General features: G+C 48.2%; 1 protein-coding gene and 1 non-coding gene across 2 annotated transcripts in view; both read right to left on the bottom strand.

Moving 5' to 3' along the window:
- LOC135901420 (protein DEK-like) overlaps positions 1 to 19,212 on the bottom strand; it is a 133,206-nt gene that overhangs the window by 106,547 nt on the left and 7,447 nt on the right. The gene's annotated exons all lie outside the window — the stretch shown is intronic.
- On the bottom strand, positions 1,856 to 1,928 carry TRNAK-CUU (transfer RNA lysine (anticodon CUU)). Its single transcript has one exon. It is a non-coding gene; the product is annotated as a tRNA-Lys (tRNA).

Genomic DNA, 19,212 nt, shown 5'->3' with positions numbered 1-19,212 from the left:
TGATGCCCAGTGCAAATGGGATGAACTTACACTGGTCTCATGTGTGCATGAAAGTGGGCCCTAACGAAAATGAGGCATTGTGCACGAAGATATAAAAGAAGGCGAGGTAGTGCGCATTTTTCAAAATGCCAAGGGAATGGGTCTAACTCAATCGACTACTCAGGCAGGGCAAATTTCTTCTAGTCCCAAAAAGTTTTTATAATTTCACTGTGGGTTCAATGAAAGAAATTCAACGCAAAACACACTCGTGCAGTCAACGTATCTGAAATATTGTAACGGTGGTTACAGGCCCTTTCTGAGAGAGCCTTTGTAGTCGAAATCACTGCTTCTGGTTTATTCTAAACGAACTATGATTGAATTGCCCCCATATTACAATAAAACCTTGAACAACCCTAGACAGCACAAAGAGATGTCAGTTTATATTTTATCTTTTGTTATCATCACACTTCGAAACACATTCAATATGTTTATCTAAAAGCATAATGTGAAGGCTCTCGCCTTTGAATGTGTAGGATAAAATTGTAATAGGTAATTTCGATGATTAGGACCATTTCTATAGTACAATGCGCTGCATGGGGCTGGGCAGTTTTGCCCAGGCGAGCGCATTTACTCACACGAAGCGCTGTACCACAGCGGCCGCAAGACGACCTCACATCTGGCAAAATGAATGATGCACTAGTTTTTCACGAGCGCTGTTATCAAACGACGCTTGAGAGTAAGAGACCTGCTTCCCTTGCCCCCTTTATCCTCGGCCCAAGCGAGCAGCGGTGCACGCCGACAGTGGCAGTGCCGCGATAGCGGAGTGCAGCTGCTCCCCGGCCGTTCACAGTGGGTTCAATTTTTTGACCAAGAATGTACATTGTTGTCACAAAGACACTGAAACATGCAATTGCATCTGATGCATGGGAACAAGGCCTATGCCCATCCTCTTAACAAAGATGGAATGACCCTCACGGAGCACTTATAAAAGAAAAAAGCTAATAAGAGCAACCCTTTGATCACAGCCTCCCTTGTCTATCCAGCAGCTCTCAGTGAGTACCAATATGACCCCCTGTCCCGAAAACATAGCTCGCTGACAAAACGCCTGCAACAAAAGGTGAACAGTTTCGTTTGTTATTGCTGTCGTTTACAGAGAGAATGCAGCCCCAGGTAGTGCCAGTTCACTGGTTTTCTCAGCAATACATACACTCTTCAGTTTACGCAACTGCCTGATTAGTTCTGTCGGGCCCTTGGCCCTCTCTGCAGCGCGCACGGGGGAAGCCTTTGAATCACGCACCACAACGGCACTCGTCGCATGGAGCATGCGCATCGATCGCGGTATCGTAAGAACTCGCGCGGGGACTGCCGGGAAGGTGGCTGCCCGATAAGAAGGCAGCGGAGACTACACTCTGGGCTTTTTTGCGGGGCATGGGCCTGGGGAGGCGCTGGTGGGGCGTGGCCCATCTACGTTTCTTTCCGAGCGTGCTGCAGAGCAGGGGGAAAAGCGTCTTTGCATTGTGTCTGCATGAGAGTGCTCTTGTTGTTCACTTTTGGGACTATCTGAGCGCCTGGTTCAGTGCTTGCTTGTTCTCTGCGCTTTATGCATTCTGTTATCGCCCAAAAGATTGTGTTCATTGATGGTTTGTAGCGGCCCTTCTTTCGTCACTCCCTTTGGCTTGTATATTTTGCTGCCTCGCTGTTCTGCTGCTTGCTTCTTTGCCTTGTTATTTTCTGTTATTGGCCGCGAGGCTGCGGTAATTGAGTTTTTCATATCATAAAAATTAAAGCGGTTTTTTGTTCTTTGCGCCACTGGTCCTTTGTCGTGCTGGTCGCGGCTCGCGGACCCCCTGAGCGAAGGCGAGGGGCCTTCATTTGGCGCCCAACGTGGGGCCCGAACCCACGACCCTGAGATTAAGAGTCTCATGGTCTACCGACTGAGCTAGCCGGGCAGAGGGGTAGGCTACAGATGCACGAACTGTGGGACCCGATGTCGGAGCGAAACAAGTAGGCCTAGGGGGGAGTTCCAGCTGCCTCGAGATGGGGGCGGTTCCCTCGTTCCCGTGCTCGTGGTCCCTGCGGTGTGGAAGCGTACTCCAGAACAAACAGAAAAAAAAAAACGCGAAGAAAACCACGTTCAAACACATGCTGTGAGAGGGAGAATGGGACACATGCCTGTGAGAGGGAGAATGGGACCGACTGAAAGTATGATTTTTGCATTTTATACAGCAGTAACAAGTTTCTGGCATGTCAGCTGGAAGATGAAGCAGCGGTCGTTGTTTCGTTCACACCGCTCTTTCCTGTATCTCGTTTGGGAAAAAAAATTATATGGAGCAGATTGATCTTGATGCCTGCTACCATGAATTGCAGCTTCACTTGTGAGTGTCTCTCGTGCGCTTGTGGTCTTCCTAAAATTGAAGTTTCCTGCCACGCATTTGAAAGAGAACAAGGTTTCTGGCCATTTGGCTTTTGGTACAGTCATCATTTTCACCTTGCCAAAGCAACCTTTCATGCATGTCGGCTGGCTGTTCTGAGAAACCTGGCAATCTTGGTGGTCCGTTCTGTCTCTTCATTTCTGAAAGCCCCGTGCAGTCTCGATGCTTCTGTGCTCTTACCGCAGCTGGCAACCTGGTGCTGCCAAAAGATTGTATCTGTTTGTGTTCCCATCATCGCACCTTAGTGTTTGTTGGGCCGCCAAAGAGACGCAGTTGCGCAGAGTTCTTGTTATGTTTGATAGTGTGCCCATGTGCTTTTTTTATGTACGTGTTTTTCTTTATGCATATTTGTACCACACTGTCATTCAGTTTGGCTTTGTTGGGTAGGCTTTGATGCTGTACTCTGATGACGGCCGAGCTGTGCTCTTAATAGGTAATCGCACCTGCTGCAATGCTGGTTGTTTCGTACGACTGGTGACCAGTTGCAAAGCAAGACTGTCGCCAGGAATGGCATATGTTGCATAGTGTTGTTGCATAGCGTTGTTGCATAGTGTTGTTGCATAGTGTCGTTGCATAGTGCTGTTGGACACCCAGGCGGGTGTCCAGTCTTGTAGAGGGGGAGTGTCGGGCCCTTGGCCCTCTCTGCAGCGCGCACGGGGGAAGCCTTTGAATCGCGCGCCACAACGGCACTCGTCGCATGGAGCATGCGCATCGATTGCGGTATCGCAAGAACTCGCGCGGGGACTGCCGGGAAGGCGGCTGCCCGATTAAAAGGCAGCGGAGGCTGCACTCGGGACTTTTTTGCAAGGCGCGGGCCTGGGGAGGCGCTGGTGGGGCGTGGCCCGTCTACGTTTCTTTCCGAGCGTGCTGCAGAGCAGGGGGAAAAGCGTCTTTGCATTGTGTCTGCATGAAAGAGTGCTCTTGTTGTTCACTTTTGGGACTATCTGCGCGCCTGGTTCGGTGCTTGCTTGTTTTCTGCGCTTTATGCATTCTGTTATCGCCCGAAAGATTGTGTTCGTTGATGGTTTGTAGCGGCCGTTCTTTCGTCACTCCCTTTGGCTTGTATATTTTGTTGCCTCGCTGTTCTGCTGCTTGCTTCTTTGCCTTGTTATTTTCTGTTATTGGCCGCGAGGCTGCGGTAATTGTTTGAGTGTTTCATATCATAAAAATTAAAGCGGTTTTTTGTTCTTTGCGCCACTGGTCCATTGTCGTGCTGGTCGCTGCTCGCGGACGCCGAGCAAAAGCGAGGGGCCTTCAGTTCAAACACATGGTGGTTGCTATTTATTTGCTTCACAAGTACAGGTGCAGTACGAAGCCAACAGATGGTGCTAGAACAGGTTCTTGCCTTCCACACTAGCCCATACCATAAAGGTCCCTAACCTACACATGCAAGCAATCTATTACTGCTACCAATAATCAACTTTACATTCCAAAGCCGCACCACCTTGGCTATACCTGCTGCCACTACCATGTGCAAGTTTCTGCGCATGTCCGATGCAGCAAATATCAGCAATGAAAACGGAGAAAAATGTGAAACACAACTCACTTCCTAATTTTAGTTTTCAGGCTTTTTGTCTTTGTTCACAAGCAACGCATCAGGGCAGCACCCCAACTGCAGAAATGAAAGATATGAAGCACTTCCACTTTGAAATTGGACTTCATGGTCCCAGTCTTGCATCCAGAGAGGGGCACAGTGACAGGAGAAAACCAGCACTGAAATCCATGCGCCTACCTAATCTAGCACGGCCCGCAGTTGGCCTTCCAAGCTTTCCGAAATGTGCTCGACCCTCGAATACTTAGGCCTCGGCTGGCGAGTCAGAGGAAGGCCGCCCTTTTTTGTGCCAACCCTAGATTGGCTGCTTGAGTTGCTCCTGGTAGACGTGCTGGACAGCAGTAGCTTTGAAGTAGCCAGCAGAGCTTATCCTGCTTCCAGCGAGTGTGTCCCAAATGAAGTCTGCGCAGCAGCAGTGTCATATGTGCGAGAACGAGAAAGAGCGAGCCTTCACTTGTTACGCAGAAATACCCAGTGTAGACCCTGGTTTATGCAGCTTTGAAGCCACCCTGCCTGCAGCTACCTGAACCTGCAATATATTACAGCTACTAACACTACCAAAAGATTTTAACACGGACTGGAAACTGCCCAAAGGCACACAGCATGAGGGGAGAGGTCACATAGACGAGTTCGGAATGGAAGCAATAAACGAAGCAGGCGAGCCAAGGGCTATTATACCTACACCTGCCCAAGAAGGTGGCAAACAATCCCTCTTCCTGAACTTTTAAAGAATATTTTCCCCTTTCTGCGACATGAAAAGGTGGACTCAAGCAAAGTTAACATCCAATGAAATTAATGACTAACTTACAATCTTGGCTTAAGAAAAAAAAAATGAACATCCATGTGTGAAGAAGTCACAACCTTGCCCCCTTTATCCCCAGAACTTAGCAGAAGCACTCAGAAACACTTCACAATCAGAACAAAACTGAAGGTGCAGGGGGATTTGCACTGCTACGATGGACGACACTAGCAGCTAGCGAAAGCAATATCAGCATAGTTTATAACATTATGCTTCTCCCGATTATTTTCATGTCAACTCATTGTTCTATGGCATTCAATTCCATGGTTACGATACAGTGATGTTCATTTAAAATTTTGTAATTTAGATTTTTATAAATGTGGAGGAAGGAATTAAACACCTAAATGTCACATGTATAAATGCATATTTTATTTATAAAGTGTAATGCCCTAATTGCCACAGATTAGGTATGAAAGGCATTTCAGTAAATACAGTTACGCCTTGATATAACCAAGTAGGTAAAATCGGCAATTTGCTTAATTGTTGGGGGCGAGGACTTACAGAGTCGCCATCTGTCGGAAGTGACTCACTTGCGCAGTATGAGGGATAACACAGCGCGCTCCTCCTAGGTTTGGATGTCGGCACTCAATAAAAACACCACACAGCAGCCCTCCTGGACATTTCTGTAAGTGCTCTCAAAACGAGGGAAGTTTTTTACTCTCGAAATAATAACCTTGGGTAAACTGAAAACACAGAATCGCTTATAGACGTTACCTCTACCGAATATGAACGGTGAACGCCACTGCACCCGGTCGCCGCAATGGAGTCTCCCAAACTGGCTTCTTGGTGAAAGGTAGGCAGGTGCCGAGAGCAAACTATGTGAAATATGTTCTTATGGTGGGCTGTCTTTATAACCAAATGGAGCATAACAGAATAAAGCCTCAATGCAGCAATTGCACGGGTTCATGGTGACTGACTGCACGTCTGCATGCATGTTCACGCACAATGTTTCATTTTCGCTGCAAGCGCATTTTCGCACCATGCCGTGAGCTTTAGGCTGCAGCACATAAGCATTTGACAGTACTTAAGCAACCACTGTTGCGTGGACATTATCAGAGCTGTTCAAAAATAGTTTCGTCATAGCTCGGGACTTTGACACCTACGATGGCGACTATCACTGTGATGTCCTGTCGCGACGATTATATCTTGTTTTTTCCTGAAGTCCTTGACATTTAAATATAATTATTTCAGAAGTTGCGCCGCACTGTATGTTTATCGGTCTTCCCAGTGAGCAATTACTTGCTGCTTTTTTTTTCTTAGCCCAGTACATTTAATTGTTTGCTGCTACACAAGAATGAGAATGTGCCATGCCTTTTTTAAATGCCCTTTTATACCATTCCCTTTCCGTTCCAGTGGACTTCCCAGTCTCCAGCATCAACTAGTTCATAGACCAAAACTTCATGACATTAACCACGCAGTGCACACGTGTGGGCATCTCAGGGCGCGCTTTCTGCTACTCACCCAACATCGCAACCCCGACGTGCATCAGAAATCTTCCTCCCAATAGTGCTTGCTGCACATCCGAGTTGCAACCGACTGCTGCTTGCCGGTTCTACGTTTCGAAATCCGAGCTTCATGCAGCTTCTTGTCCTGCTGGTACTGTGAAGGCTGACACCACACAACGTTGTGTACGTTTGTCACTGCAGCACCGAACAGGAGCTTACCACGTTCGACACCTTCAAAGGTAGCCACTACCTAATACAGGATGTTCAAATGTTGTGAAGTACACACCTGAAGCGGGCAAGGCTCCCCACTTAATCAGAACCGCAGCATAGGTGGGGCTTCAAACTTCCGTTTTCAGCTCGCTTCGGCACTTCCGAAGCAGCCGACGCGGCCGCGGTGTCCAGGTGATTCTCATATCACGGCAAGCCAACAGCGGCACCTGCTTTTTCAGTGGTGGAGTTCGCACCAAATATCAAAATTTTGTTGAACTGAAATTTGACCTTTTATGCAAATAAGTACAGTCGCTGATCGATTTTTCTTAGATGGAAACAGGCCACAGAATTTTCCGAATTATCGGGCAACCGAAAAAAGCAAATTTGAATGAGAAAACAATTTATTTTGATACATTTAGGAGTCGGTGATGAATAATTAAGTTTCATGCTACGTACATTAACAATATCTTCACATCAGCAGTACGAATTAAGTGAAGCCAGCCACACTTTCACATGCACTCCACCCCCACCATTGATAGCGTTGCCCGCACTGGGACGACCCTATCAGAAAAAGCGCCGGCAGCGGGGAGAGAATGCTTCATCTGCCTCTTGCTCCAACAGGTCATCAAAACTCGACATTACACAACCTCTAATACTAAATGTGCAGTAAGACAGCTTACAAAGTGCTACGCCCTCTCGGCACACCCACTCATTGCACACCCGGCAGATTACCTCTAAAATAGGGAACCCAGCTGCGTATGCACTCAGCGGCACTTTACAGCCATGACGAACCACAGCCGAAACGTGCCAGAAATCTAGACTCATGCCGACTTACTATACCCCGCCTCACGCACGCGCTTGATCGCATTACTGCGAGCTCACTCCCCCTTTTTCCCTTTGCTCATGCTGGGAGGCGGCACTCATGAGTGAAGCCACCACCTTTCGTTCTCACCCTCGCACACTTTTACTTGCACCTAAAGCACAAAGTGCGCAAGGAGCGCTTATCGCATTTGGACTTTATATGGAACATGACGCGCCTTCACTTCAGTGAGCGCATGATTTGAGAGATGAAGCAGCCGCTTGTAACTGAATAATTTGACCATCTGTGTCTGCAGAAGTTTCTATTTACTGTCTCAGCATTCCTCTGCTGTGGAAGCGAAATTTCGTTATATTGAAATCGCATACAAACACTCTACATTATATTGAGGTTCTAATTACATGGTGCTCTATGGACAAGCGGTTATGAAAAGTTAAATACTTCATTATATCGAGGTTTAACTGTATAAATATGGCTTTGGATTTCAATCAATAAGTTCTTTAGAATGCAATCAAAGTGTAATATAAACGCATTTCTGCACCTACATTTGCTGGACGTGTGAGCACACGCATCTAGAATTACAAGTCAACAGTTGTCAAAGCCAAGATCAAATGATCAAAGCAAATAGGCACCTGCAAGCCAGCAAGATTGTGAACCTCAAGATTCATAAAAATGCCTCGGACACAACCCAAAAAACATGGAACGGGATGTGATGCTTCTTTTTTTTTTTATGTTTGACCCAAGCTTGAACACACCTATGTTTGTATACAGGGTGTACCAGCTAACTTCAACCAAGATTTTGAAAAGTCCTATGCGTTCTTCACAACAGAAATCGTGTGGATGTTGTTAGCATTTATCTAAACTTAGAGTAAATTTTTTTTTTGCTCGTCTTCTTTTGAGTAATTAGCCTAGATAAATTAACATTTTAAATGGAGCTTGAAACGTTCAGGCGTCAACAGGAAGGTTGTGAAGCTTCACAAATATTGCCCAACCCAGGTACTTCCAACGAGATAAGAGTTAGCGTGGCTGTTTTTATTAGGGAAAAAGCGGAAGCCCGCAGAGTTTAAAAAATACCATGTGACAGCACGCTCTGTGCGCCCGAATGCGCCGAGATTACAGCGCTCTCACGGGTGATTTGTAAAAACATCGCCAGCGCCCCACTTTCCCTTCGCTTATGAGAAAGGGCTTCAACCTTTGCTCGGCTCTGACATTACCAGCAGCGGCTCATTAAAAAGCGATTCACCAGCAGTGGCTCACGCCTGTCACCAAAGAATGCACCGTCATCAGCCGTTTATTCCGATATGACAAGAAGAGCAATTTCTTTTTTACGTTCAAGTCAATGTGGAATAGAAAAAATACACACAAAACATGCATCATACATCTGGAACCTGTGCGAGAGAGAGCATCATTTGTTACAACGCCGCTTTTCTTCCAAGCTGTGCCAGCGGCTAGATGCACGTAAGCTCGACTGTCTATCTATAATTGTCGGTCACGCAACCGTTTTGAAGAATTTGTTTGCAGTGCCTAAAGCATGCCGTACTCAAGCGAGCAGAAGGCAAACATGGTCTTAGCCTTGGGAGCAGCACGGGGCGACAAGAGGAAAGCTGCCAAGGTATACCGAAATTGGCAATGTGGGGGAAGACTTTGCGCAAACACAATAATGAGGAGTTACTTGACGCTGAAAGAAACAGGTAGCTTCAAGAAGGCGAGGCACAGAAAGAGGATCATCAGTGAAGAGGCTGAAGGAGTCATTTTGGCTTTCATGACTGCAAACTCTCATTCCAGCGTGCGAAATGTGAGTGGTGATGTCGGCATCTCAAAATCTTCAGTGTCAAGAGTTCTTAGGAAGGCTGAAATGTGTCCGTACCACCTCCAACTGCATCAAAACTGCAACAGCCTTTCAATGGTGGCTTAATTTCTCAAATTGGACCCTTGTGAACAGTGACGAAATACCGGATTTTGTTGACAAAGTGCTCTGAACAGATGAGGCAACCCTCTCCAGAAATTCTCAACATCCACAATGCACATCACTGGAGCGATACAAACCCGCACAGGGTGGCACAGACCGGACACCAGTACCAGTGGCCATTCAGTGTGGTGCGGAACCTTTGACGGAAGAATAATTGGCCCCACATTTTTTTTAACACATGCTTACTGCTCAGCGGTATGTGAACGACATCTTGGAAGGCCCAGTCGAAGATTTTCGCTGTGGTCTTCCTCTAGTGTTTTTAAAGTGAACTTGGTATCAGCACAACGGTGCACCAACTTGCAGCAGCAGCCTTGCCTGAGCCTGGCTTGGCGAAGCTTCCAAAATTCAAATGCCAGTGGGTCGGGCGGCATGGACCAGTAGCATGACCTGCAAGGTCACTGGACTTGACACCTCTCGACTTCTTTTTGTGGAGACATGTGAAAGACCGAGTGTACTACAAACCTACAACTACACCAGAAGCACTAAAGGCAAAGATTGCTGAGGCCTGCAGCGAGATACCGTCTTGCGTCATCAAAAAAGCTATATCGGACGTGCTGAAAAGGTGCCAATACTGCATGAGCTTGTCATTTTTCCTCTGCATGCATTCTGCTAGCGTGAGAGTGCAACTATCGCTGCAAAAATGGGAGCTGCGCTGTATTTCAGCTGCCGCCCGAACCAACTGGCGTTTATCTCAGAACCAAGCACAACGCAAAGCTCTGTCGTGGGCAGCACGAAAGGCACGAAGCAAGCGATGTTTTTCACAAAGCACAGTTGAGAGCGCTGTCACATGCTATCTTTTAAACTCCGCAGGCTTTCATTTTTCCCAAATAGAAAAGCCACACTAGGTCTAGCTCGTTAAAAATGCCTGGGTTAGACAATATTTGTGGAGCTTCACAACTTTCCTATTGACAGCTGAACGTTTCAAAATATATTTAAAAAGTTAATCTATCTCAGCTAATTACTCAAAAAAAAGATGAGCAAAAGAGTGATACTGTATGTTTAGATAAACGCTAACAACATCCACGCCATTTCTGTTCTGAAGAACACATAGGTTTTTTTCAAAATCTTGGTCCAAGTTAGCTGGGACAGCCTGTATATATATATTGGGGGCGAGCTCCACCACTGGAAAAGCTGGCGCTAATGTCGGCATGATATGACATGAGGGATCACATGGACACCAAGGCCGCGTCGGCTGCTTCGGAAACGCCGAAGCAAGCTGAAAACGAATGTTTCTCCAGTCCCACCTGCGCTGCGGTTCTGATTAAGTGATGAGGCTTTACCACCTTGGGGGCATACCTGCCAACCTGGCGAGATAAATAATCGGGAGACTTTTTATTTGCGCCAAGGGGGGGGGCTGCATTTAGTGATTCGACTTCCGGTGGGACCGGGGGCAGGGGTTTCGTTCAAACTTTCAGGCACTGTTCGATGAGTCGTTTTGCAGGTCCTTGCAGCAGCAGACTTTGCTCACTTAAGAAATTCATCGGAGTAGCTTTGCTCAAAACATGGTCCAGACTGACGGCCCTTCACTAGCAGCAGGTGATGAGCGGAACTCAGTCCTAGTTTTTTTCGCCGTGCTAAAAATCCTCTCACACTCTGCGTTGCTATGCAGCATCACAAGTAAATCCAGCATCACCTTAGTAACTCGGTGAAACACGTTTTCCATCAGTGTTTTTCACTTTTTCCAACCATAGACCACTGCACGTCCCACCTTTCTTCACTGAAAATGTCCTCTGAAGACTGTGCACCTGTAGTGCGGCAAAATCAGCTTCGAGAGCATCTAAAGCGTCTTCAGCAGATTCAGTGGAATCTCGGGGCAGCAGCTGAGGAGAACACTGAATAAAGAAACGATAACTCGAGAGCGATCCCTGCGAAATAAATTTCAGGTTGGTCACCTCCGCATTCTTTAGAGTTGCGTTTCAGAATTGCGTTCACGTCCATAGTGCTTGGTTTCGTCACATTTGGGAAATATTTTCCGTAGAAGAGCCCCAATGTAATCGCTGACAGACACTAAGGGGTAGGTTGTCTTCTGACGAGGAATCCCGTAAACAGGCACTCCACACGTATAACACTGTCGTCGTACTTGTTCCGGAGAAAGTTCACTATGTTGCCTTGCTGCTCAGCGGTGCAAGCATAGCTTTGATGCTTCGCCTTGGAAACATGCAGTTTCAAGTCGCCTTTGACACTGCAAGACACGCTGACGCCGCGTCCACACGTTGTACAATATGCAAAATGTTATCCTTTTTATGATGTCAAAAAGCACAGAAATTCAGAAGTATAAGATCGCAAGAACTTCTGCAAATACCTTTTCTTGGGCTTTGATAGCACTATGGCATCAAGCACATGAGGATTCTAAATTTACACAGCGCACCGCACACAGACAGCCTAGCCAACACTAATCATACATACAAGCAGCAGCAACAAGTTGCACCATGGAGGAAGGCATGCATGAAATGCAAGAGCTACATTGGCTCTGGCTTTGGTCAGTTTACTAGGCACCATAGTCGGCTACTTAGTCAATGATACCGATGGTGCTAGTGCAGCCGTTGTTGGTGATGCTGATGATTGCGATGTGGCTGTACATTCCGCGGTGCCAGTTTCGCAAAAACCATTATTGCGTGAACGGAGACCACTTTCCTGGAGATATAAGACAGTGATCATACAATCAGAAAGTTCAGTAAAACTTCGGGAGTCTCCCGAGCGAATCGGGAGGGTTGGCAGGTATGCTTGGGTGTCTGCATCACATTTGAAAGTACTATATTAAGTAGTGGCTGCCTTTAGAGGCATGCAGCATGGTAGGCTACTGCTCGGTGCCACAGTGCCGGACGTACGCAGCGGAACCCGGTGCCAGCCTTATTCACACGTAGCCACAGGACAAGGAGCTGCGTGAAGCTTGGCTAGCGAAACTTAAAACCGGCAGACAGCCATCGGCTACAACTCGGGTATGCAGCAAGCACAGATGCGAGGAAGATTTCTGCTACGGCGACGGGACTGCGTGATGTTCGGTGAGTATCAGAAAATGCACACTGAGATGCACGCCCTTGCCCGCTGCTCGGCTAATGTCATGACGCTTTGGTCTATGAACTTGTTGATGCTAGATACTGGCAAGTTCACTGGAAGGGAAAGGGAGCGGTAAGACGCACATTAAAAAAAGGCATGGCATGTGGTCATGTTTGTGTTATGAATTAACGCAATGGATTACGAAAAGGAAGCAGAGGGACAGCACATGCTGAGAAGACCGATAAACATACAGTGCGACTTGAGAAATAATACTGAAATGTCCAAGATTTTAGAATACAAAAAAATATTGAATCGTCGCGACGGCACATCACAGTCGCCGTAGGTGTCAAAGTCTATAATGAAATTATTTTTCAACAGTTCTGGTAGTGTCCTCGCAACAATGGTTGCTAGTGTACTGTAATATGCTCATATGCTGCAGCCTAAAGCTCCCACCACGTTGCGAAAACGTGCTCACAGCGAAAGCAAAACATTGTGTGCGGACATGCATGCAGATGCGCAGTCGGTCGCTGCGAACCCGTGCGATCGCTGCATTGAAGCTTCATTCTGTTAAGCCTTATTTGGTTATACAGACAGCCCACTATAAGACCATATTTCACCTATAGTTTACTCTCTGCGTTTGCCTACCTTTCACGCAAGAAGCCGGTTCAGGAGACTCCATCACGGCGACCGCACGCAGTGGCGTTCACTGTATGAATCGGTAAAGAGATAGCTATGTCTGTAAACGATTCTGTGCTTTGAGTTCGCCCATTATTATATCGACAGTCAAAAACTTCCCTCGTTTTGAGAGTACTTACACAAATGTTTAGGAGGGCTGCCGCGTGGTGTTTTTATGAAACGCCGTAAGCGAAACCTATGAGCAGCGCGCCGCATGATCCCCGATACTATGCAAGGGAGGCGCTTCCGACAGATGGCGACTCCGTAAGTCCTCGCCTCCAATAGTGTGTGAAGCGGCACGACTAGCACCTCCAGAGCCGGTGAAGAATACGGCTTACGTGCATGTAGAGCATAATACAACATACTGGGGCGCTCGACCTGGGCGGCCGCGGTATTGGCACATGGCTGCGGTATTGGCCCAGATACAGCGGCACCATGGCTCGCCACCCTAGATAAGCCATGGCCACGGCTGCTACCTTTTCACGCCGCCTCCCACAAATTGGTGACACCAGACAAAGCGAGCTAGACATGCCAGTGCCAATGCACAGATACTGCTAAAGCGAGAGTGACGTGGCTCACATCCCACAGTTGCAGGGTGTCCAAGAATTCTAGATCGACATGCTGGACATCTAGTTCATCCAGCTGGACAGCCACTTCCATATCAACAACGCCCCAGGCTCCGGCTGCCTTCCAGGCTTCGAGAGCCACCCCCTGGAACAGACTTCTTCGAGGGCTGTCACGCAGCCGTCCTTGCTCACTACACCACCTCGAGCGCTCAGTCACAGCAGCTCTGTGCCATTTTAACCATGGCTTTATTCCGAGTTTTCTCGTCCCACATCGCCTGCGTCCACCTGTGCCAATCGTCAGCACACGCTGGCCCAAGCATCAAACCTCTACTCAGTCCGCAAGCCTTTTCTCCATTTCAAAGGCAGCTGTGCGATGACTCTTTCTAAGGAATTCACTGGGCGAAACGCAAATGCTTTCGGCTACATTATGGCCCACCGCTCTCCTTCCTAGGACACTCCCACAAGCTATTTGCTTTCCATTTGAGGGCACCTCACTCATCACCGATTCAGAGGCTCTCCCACCTGCTCCACTAGGTGCAAATTTCACTCTCACAGGCACGGCGACACCACAAGCACAGCCTAGGCGATGCATTCAGCGACGACCGCAATCCTGATGGTATCAGGATTCAAGATTTCGCCACAAGCAGCAGCAGGCGAGCCTTCCGATGATCTGGGCTCGCACCTTCTGTGGACGCATGGACTACAGAAATTTCGCAGAAGCAGCTCTGCCATCTGGTTTCCTCAGCTCGAGAATCACTTCCATGATAACGTGAATAACCAACACTTACGCTATTTCCATACAAGTCACGAGCTGCTAGACATTCTTCTGAAGCTCCAACTTCTATCAGGCCCGGGCATCTACGAGAAACTGCGGCAGGTCATGATTTCCCACCATAGCATCACTGTTGCTCCGCCTCACTCACAACCTTTGCTGACAGTGCTGCCTGGCACATCTCTCTCGGATTGCGGGAACCCGATACTACCAATGACAACAGCATCTGCTTTCCATACGACTGACGAAAACCCTGGTAAATTACACACCAAACAAGCAGTGGCCAGACTGACCACCCCATCTCAATACAAAGGTCTTGCTGGTTGTCCCAATATGCCGCCCCGCACAATGTACCCGTGCCTGAAATGGTGATGCAGCGTGAACCAGTAAAGGCAATAATGCACAGCGACACTCGCAGTTCTCTGCCACTGCTACCGTTGCCCATCGTTCGATGACACTGCCTTCTGCGATGCTACCCTCAAAAGCCTGAACTCTCGACATGTACCAAGAACCGGCCAATACACCTCAACTCTGCTTCCCGAGTTGAACCACACTGGACACACAGGTGTTGAAAACACAACATAACTGTCGCGTGGTTAGTGCCGCGGGGCACGGGCACGCAGGGACGGACCGACACGTACCGACACTTGCTTAGACGAAAAGGGAATGACCCTCCTTTATTGGGCCCGAACATATATAGAGACAGATACACACAGGTCACAGGGGGCGCCACACTCTGGTGGCAGCCTAACAAATAGGGCTGAACTGTGGCGACCTCTACAATAACGTATTCAACGCACAAGACAATGCACTTTGCGTCCAGACACCCTCAGCCACGACCACCAGAGAGCTATTTGTGCCCTTCGCCCCGACACGGACTTTACCTGCACGCCTTAACGGACGTAATGACTTGCCATTCATGTATATAGACTTGCAGTCTCTTCTTTCCATACACACACCTTTTGCACATATCTCAATCGCACTTTGCACTAGGATGAGGGCCTTGTAGTGGCAGAACTATTGCCTCGAGAGTCGGTGAAGAAGACAGCTCACATGTATGCAGAGCGAGAACAGAACACGCTGAGGCGCTTGACTTGCGTGACCACAGTATCGACTGCTCCCGAGATCCCACTGCACCATGGCTGGCTAGCCTAAATAAACCATAGCAACGGCAGCTACCCCTTCGTGCCGCCTCCCATGTGCGTGTGTGTATGTGCATCATCATCATCAGCTTATTTTATGTCCACTGCAGGACGAAGGCCTCTCCCAACGATCTCCAATTACCGTAAAAAACGAAATATAGGTCGAACTTTTTTTCAAGAAACCATTGCGAAAAGTCGACCCTCGTCTTATATACCGGACATTGGTGGAAAAACTACGGAAGTCTTGCAACACTGGGCAGATGAAGTAAACAGCCGCCATCGCCATCAGCAGCAGCGCGGCGACATTGTGGCACCGCCAATTTGTGTTTCCATTATCACAAAGTTATGTTTCTTAAAGGCTGCTTTTTCACATTTTGTTTCAAAATTAGTGGAAGCCGACGGCAATTCACTGTCATCTTCAAGAAAAAGGTGATCAAGTATGTGGAAGCCCACGGCAACCTGGAGGCACAGCACGAATTTGGAGTAACCGAAGAGAGCATTCGGTACTTGCGGAGGGAGAAGCAGCGTATCGCAACTTGCAGCAACCAAAAGAAAACGACCGCAGCGTACCCAGAACTGGAAGACAAGGTTGCGAAATTCATCCGGGAGCTGCGGTTAAGATCACTGCCTGTGACTACTGAATACATCTGTTTGAAAGCGGCGGAGATTGTGCACGCCTCTCAACTGACGAGGGCGCAATTCAAGGGCTCGCCATCGTGGGTGCAACGATTCAAGAGGAAGGGCTTTGAGCTGGATGGCACAGAGGACGATGCTCTATGGGACATGGGCAGCGAGAAGCACTTGTCACCCGACTCTAGTTCAGGCGACTCTAATTTGGAGTCATCCGAATCTTGCACGAATGCTTGCGCACATCGTGCCCTTCTGTGTACTGTACACCCGGCCAATTTGTAACAGTATGGCACAACCATTGACCTGCAAGTTTGTCAGCACCTTATCATCCCGGCACGGAGTGGCGAAATTGCGAAAGTAAGCGCATGTATACGCATGCGCGTATCTCGTTTGTTTCGCCGCTCAGCACCGTTAATAAGGTGCTGACAAGCACGCTAGTCGATGGTCGCGCAATACTGTTAAAAACTTGGACAGGTGCACATGCAAGCAGCATTTAAATACAAGTTGTCACCACTGTGCAACTGGCTGAGTCGCATTTGTTTCAAGGTAAGGGCGTCTTTCGGTACTTTTGCCACTGAAAAAGATTTTTTTTTTTCATTTTTAGAATTGGTTCGTTGAGGGTTGACCTATATTCCGGCCCGATTTATAGTCCGGTTTTTATGGTACCCCTGTCCTGTGCCAACTGATTCCAGCTTGCACCTGCAAATTTCCCAATTTCGTCACCCCACCTACTTTTCTGCCGTTCTCGACTGCGCCTTCCTTCTCTTGGCCCCCATTCTATAACTTTAATTGTCCACCAGTTATCTATCCTATCCATTACATGGCCTGTCTAGCTCCACTTTTTTCTCTTAATGTCAATTAGAATATTGGCTATCCCCGTCTGCTCTCCAATCACCACCACTCTCTTCCTGTATACAGAACTATAGATCTTTCCATCGGGAAAGAGAGCACCTACTCTCTGAACAGTTGCACACGAGGCATACGCAGCTACCTCTGTGTTGCTTTTACAGCCCTCCAAGTCCAGAGGGCACTGTGGATACACCCAGAGAGCTATCGTAGGAAATGTCCGTAGCGTTTCTCAGTGGATACATATTCACTTTATGAACCATTATTTATTTATTTACCTTTAGACGTAGCATACACAAGCTCCCACCAACTTGGAGCCGCAGACACTGACAAGCAGCACTGTCTGGATAAAAAGGGCAATTTTAGCAGAGAAGACAAAAGACAAACTTGCTATTTAACTTCCACATCCAAACCGTGAACCAAATACAGTCGAACCGACTTATAACAATATTCAAGTGACACGAAAAGTTCATTGTTATAATTGATAATTGCTATAACCGGGTTGCATGAAATAATCAATATGGGGTTGGAATTGCTGATGTGAGAAAACTATAATGGCAGGAAGGCCAGTGCCCCTCCCCACCACCTTCCTCCATCCGGCTGCTGATTGCATTCACTCATTTAACTGCTTCCTGGGCGCTCCGATCACGTGAAACAAGTCGCGGCTGTCGGCATTAAGGAATGGCACTGCTATAACAACTGCAAAGAGGTCACGGGTGGCAAGCAAGATGCGAGCACCGCCGAGGCATTGCTTTGGTGGCCCCAAAAGGGGCCTTTTAAAAATTACGAGAAGGCTGCCGCGGCAGCCTGTCAGCTTGAGACATCTAGAAGAAACGCTGAGGAGAGATAGCCACAAGCACCTTGCCACATACTTGTCACTGGCTTGCACGAGAAAGGCCCATGTCCATCAGGCTCCGCAAAGTGCTCCGCATAGTGCAGTGGAAGGTTCCTCGCGAAAACAAAACCCCGTAGGAACTGAATCATCTGCCAGGTTTCCTGTGAGGACTACGCTGAGGCAGCCTGCCCTACCATGTCATTGTTGCCACCGCTATCTGATGCAAGCACATTCGCAATGACCGTCTCATCAGAAGCACTTAGTTTCCAAATCTATAGTCGTGCGCTTTATTTTCACTGGCAACATCATGCATTGCCGATGATCAGCGGGTGGATCAGCCATCTCCCGTTTCGGCGGCAAGACAAGTAAGGCTGAGAAACCGTGTGGCCAGGAACGATTTCTGATATGAAGTGCTGTGCCACATGTGTCAAACATGACTCGTTCTTTTTATGTTACGTCATAGGCAAGCAGCCTATATATCTTCGCTGTCGCTGAAATAAAACAGTGCGGTACGTGCCCTTGGATCGTCTCCGTCACTCTGCCACCCGCCACAACAGTGGCGACGAGGGTGGGACTCGAACCCACGCGAGCAAAGCCCAATGGATTAGCATCATCTACGTAGTGCGCCGTACCACCCACAATCTGATGGTCTCGCAGAGCGTGCGGTCCGCACAATAAAGGATGGCCTTCTTAAGCACTCGATGGTGAACGATCTCGAAATAAAACTAGCGCGAGTGCTCCTAGGCTATCGACGTACCCCACTGCCGTGCGGCAAGTCTCCTTCAGAGATGCTGCTGAACTACCAAATTCGTTTGCGCTTGGATACTTGCGTCCCTTCTCTACCTCAAAGTTACTCGCAGCCTCCCAGATTCCAGTCCGGCGACCAGGTGTGGGTGCGCAACTTTGGCCAAGGGGAGCATTGGCGTCCAGGCATCGTCAAGAGCATAGAGGGTTCACGCCTTGTAACGGTCGACACTCCAGATGGCCTAGCCAGACGTCACTTCGACCAAATTTTCCGTCGCGTGCCTGTGTCACCCGTGACCCCAAAAGCGGAGGCGTCCGACTCGCTTCAACCCAGCCCGGACAACAAGAATCGGCCCACGTCAACGCCAGAAGCCCGGTGCAGCCTGGCCACTCCAGAAGCAAGTGGCACTGCGCCTGTTCCTTCAACACCTCCAACGTCCGTCCCAGCCGAACAGGCTCTCTCTCCCCCAAGTCCGCCGGTCTTACGGAGGTCTACCCGACAACGAAGACCCATGCAAAGACTGCAGTTTTAAAAGAAAGGGAGAAGTGATATGAAGTGCTGTGCCACACGTGTCAAACATGATTCGTTCGTTTTATGTTACGTCATAGGCAAGCAGCCTATACATCTAGTTCGCTGTCGCTGAAATAAAACAGTGCGGTACGTGCTCTTGGATCGTCTCCGTCACTCTGCCACCCGCCACAACAATTTCGATGCAACCAACAAAGACGAACACAAGTGATTAAGCTGTTTGCACAACTGCACTGAATGATGAGCCGGCGAGCAACATACGCAACATACGAG

Source organism: Dermacentor albipictus, chromosome 6 (assembly GCF_038994185.2).
Source record: "Dermacentor albipictus isolate Rhodes 1998 colony chromosome 6, USDA_Dalb.pri_finalv2, whole genome shotgun sequence".
Taxonomy (NCBI): domain Eukaryota; kingdom Metazoa; phylum Arthropoda; class Arachnida; order Ixodida; family Ixodidae; genus Dermacentor; species Dermacentor albipictus.
Note: the sequence above shows the minus strand (reverse complement) of the source record. Positions and strands in the feature narration are given on the sequence as shown.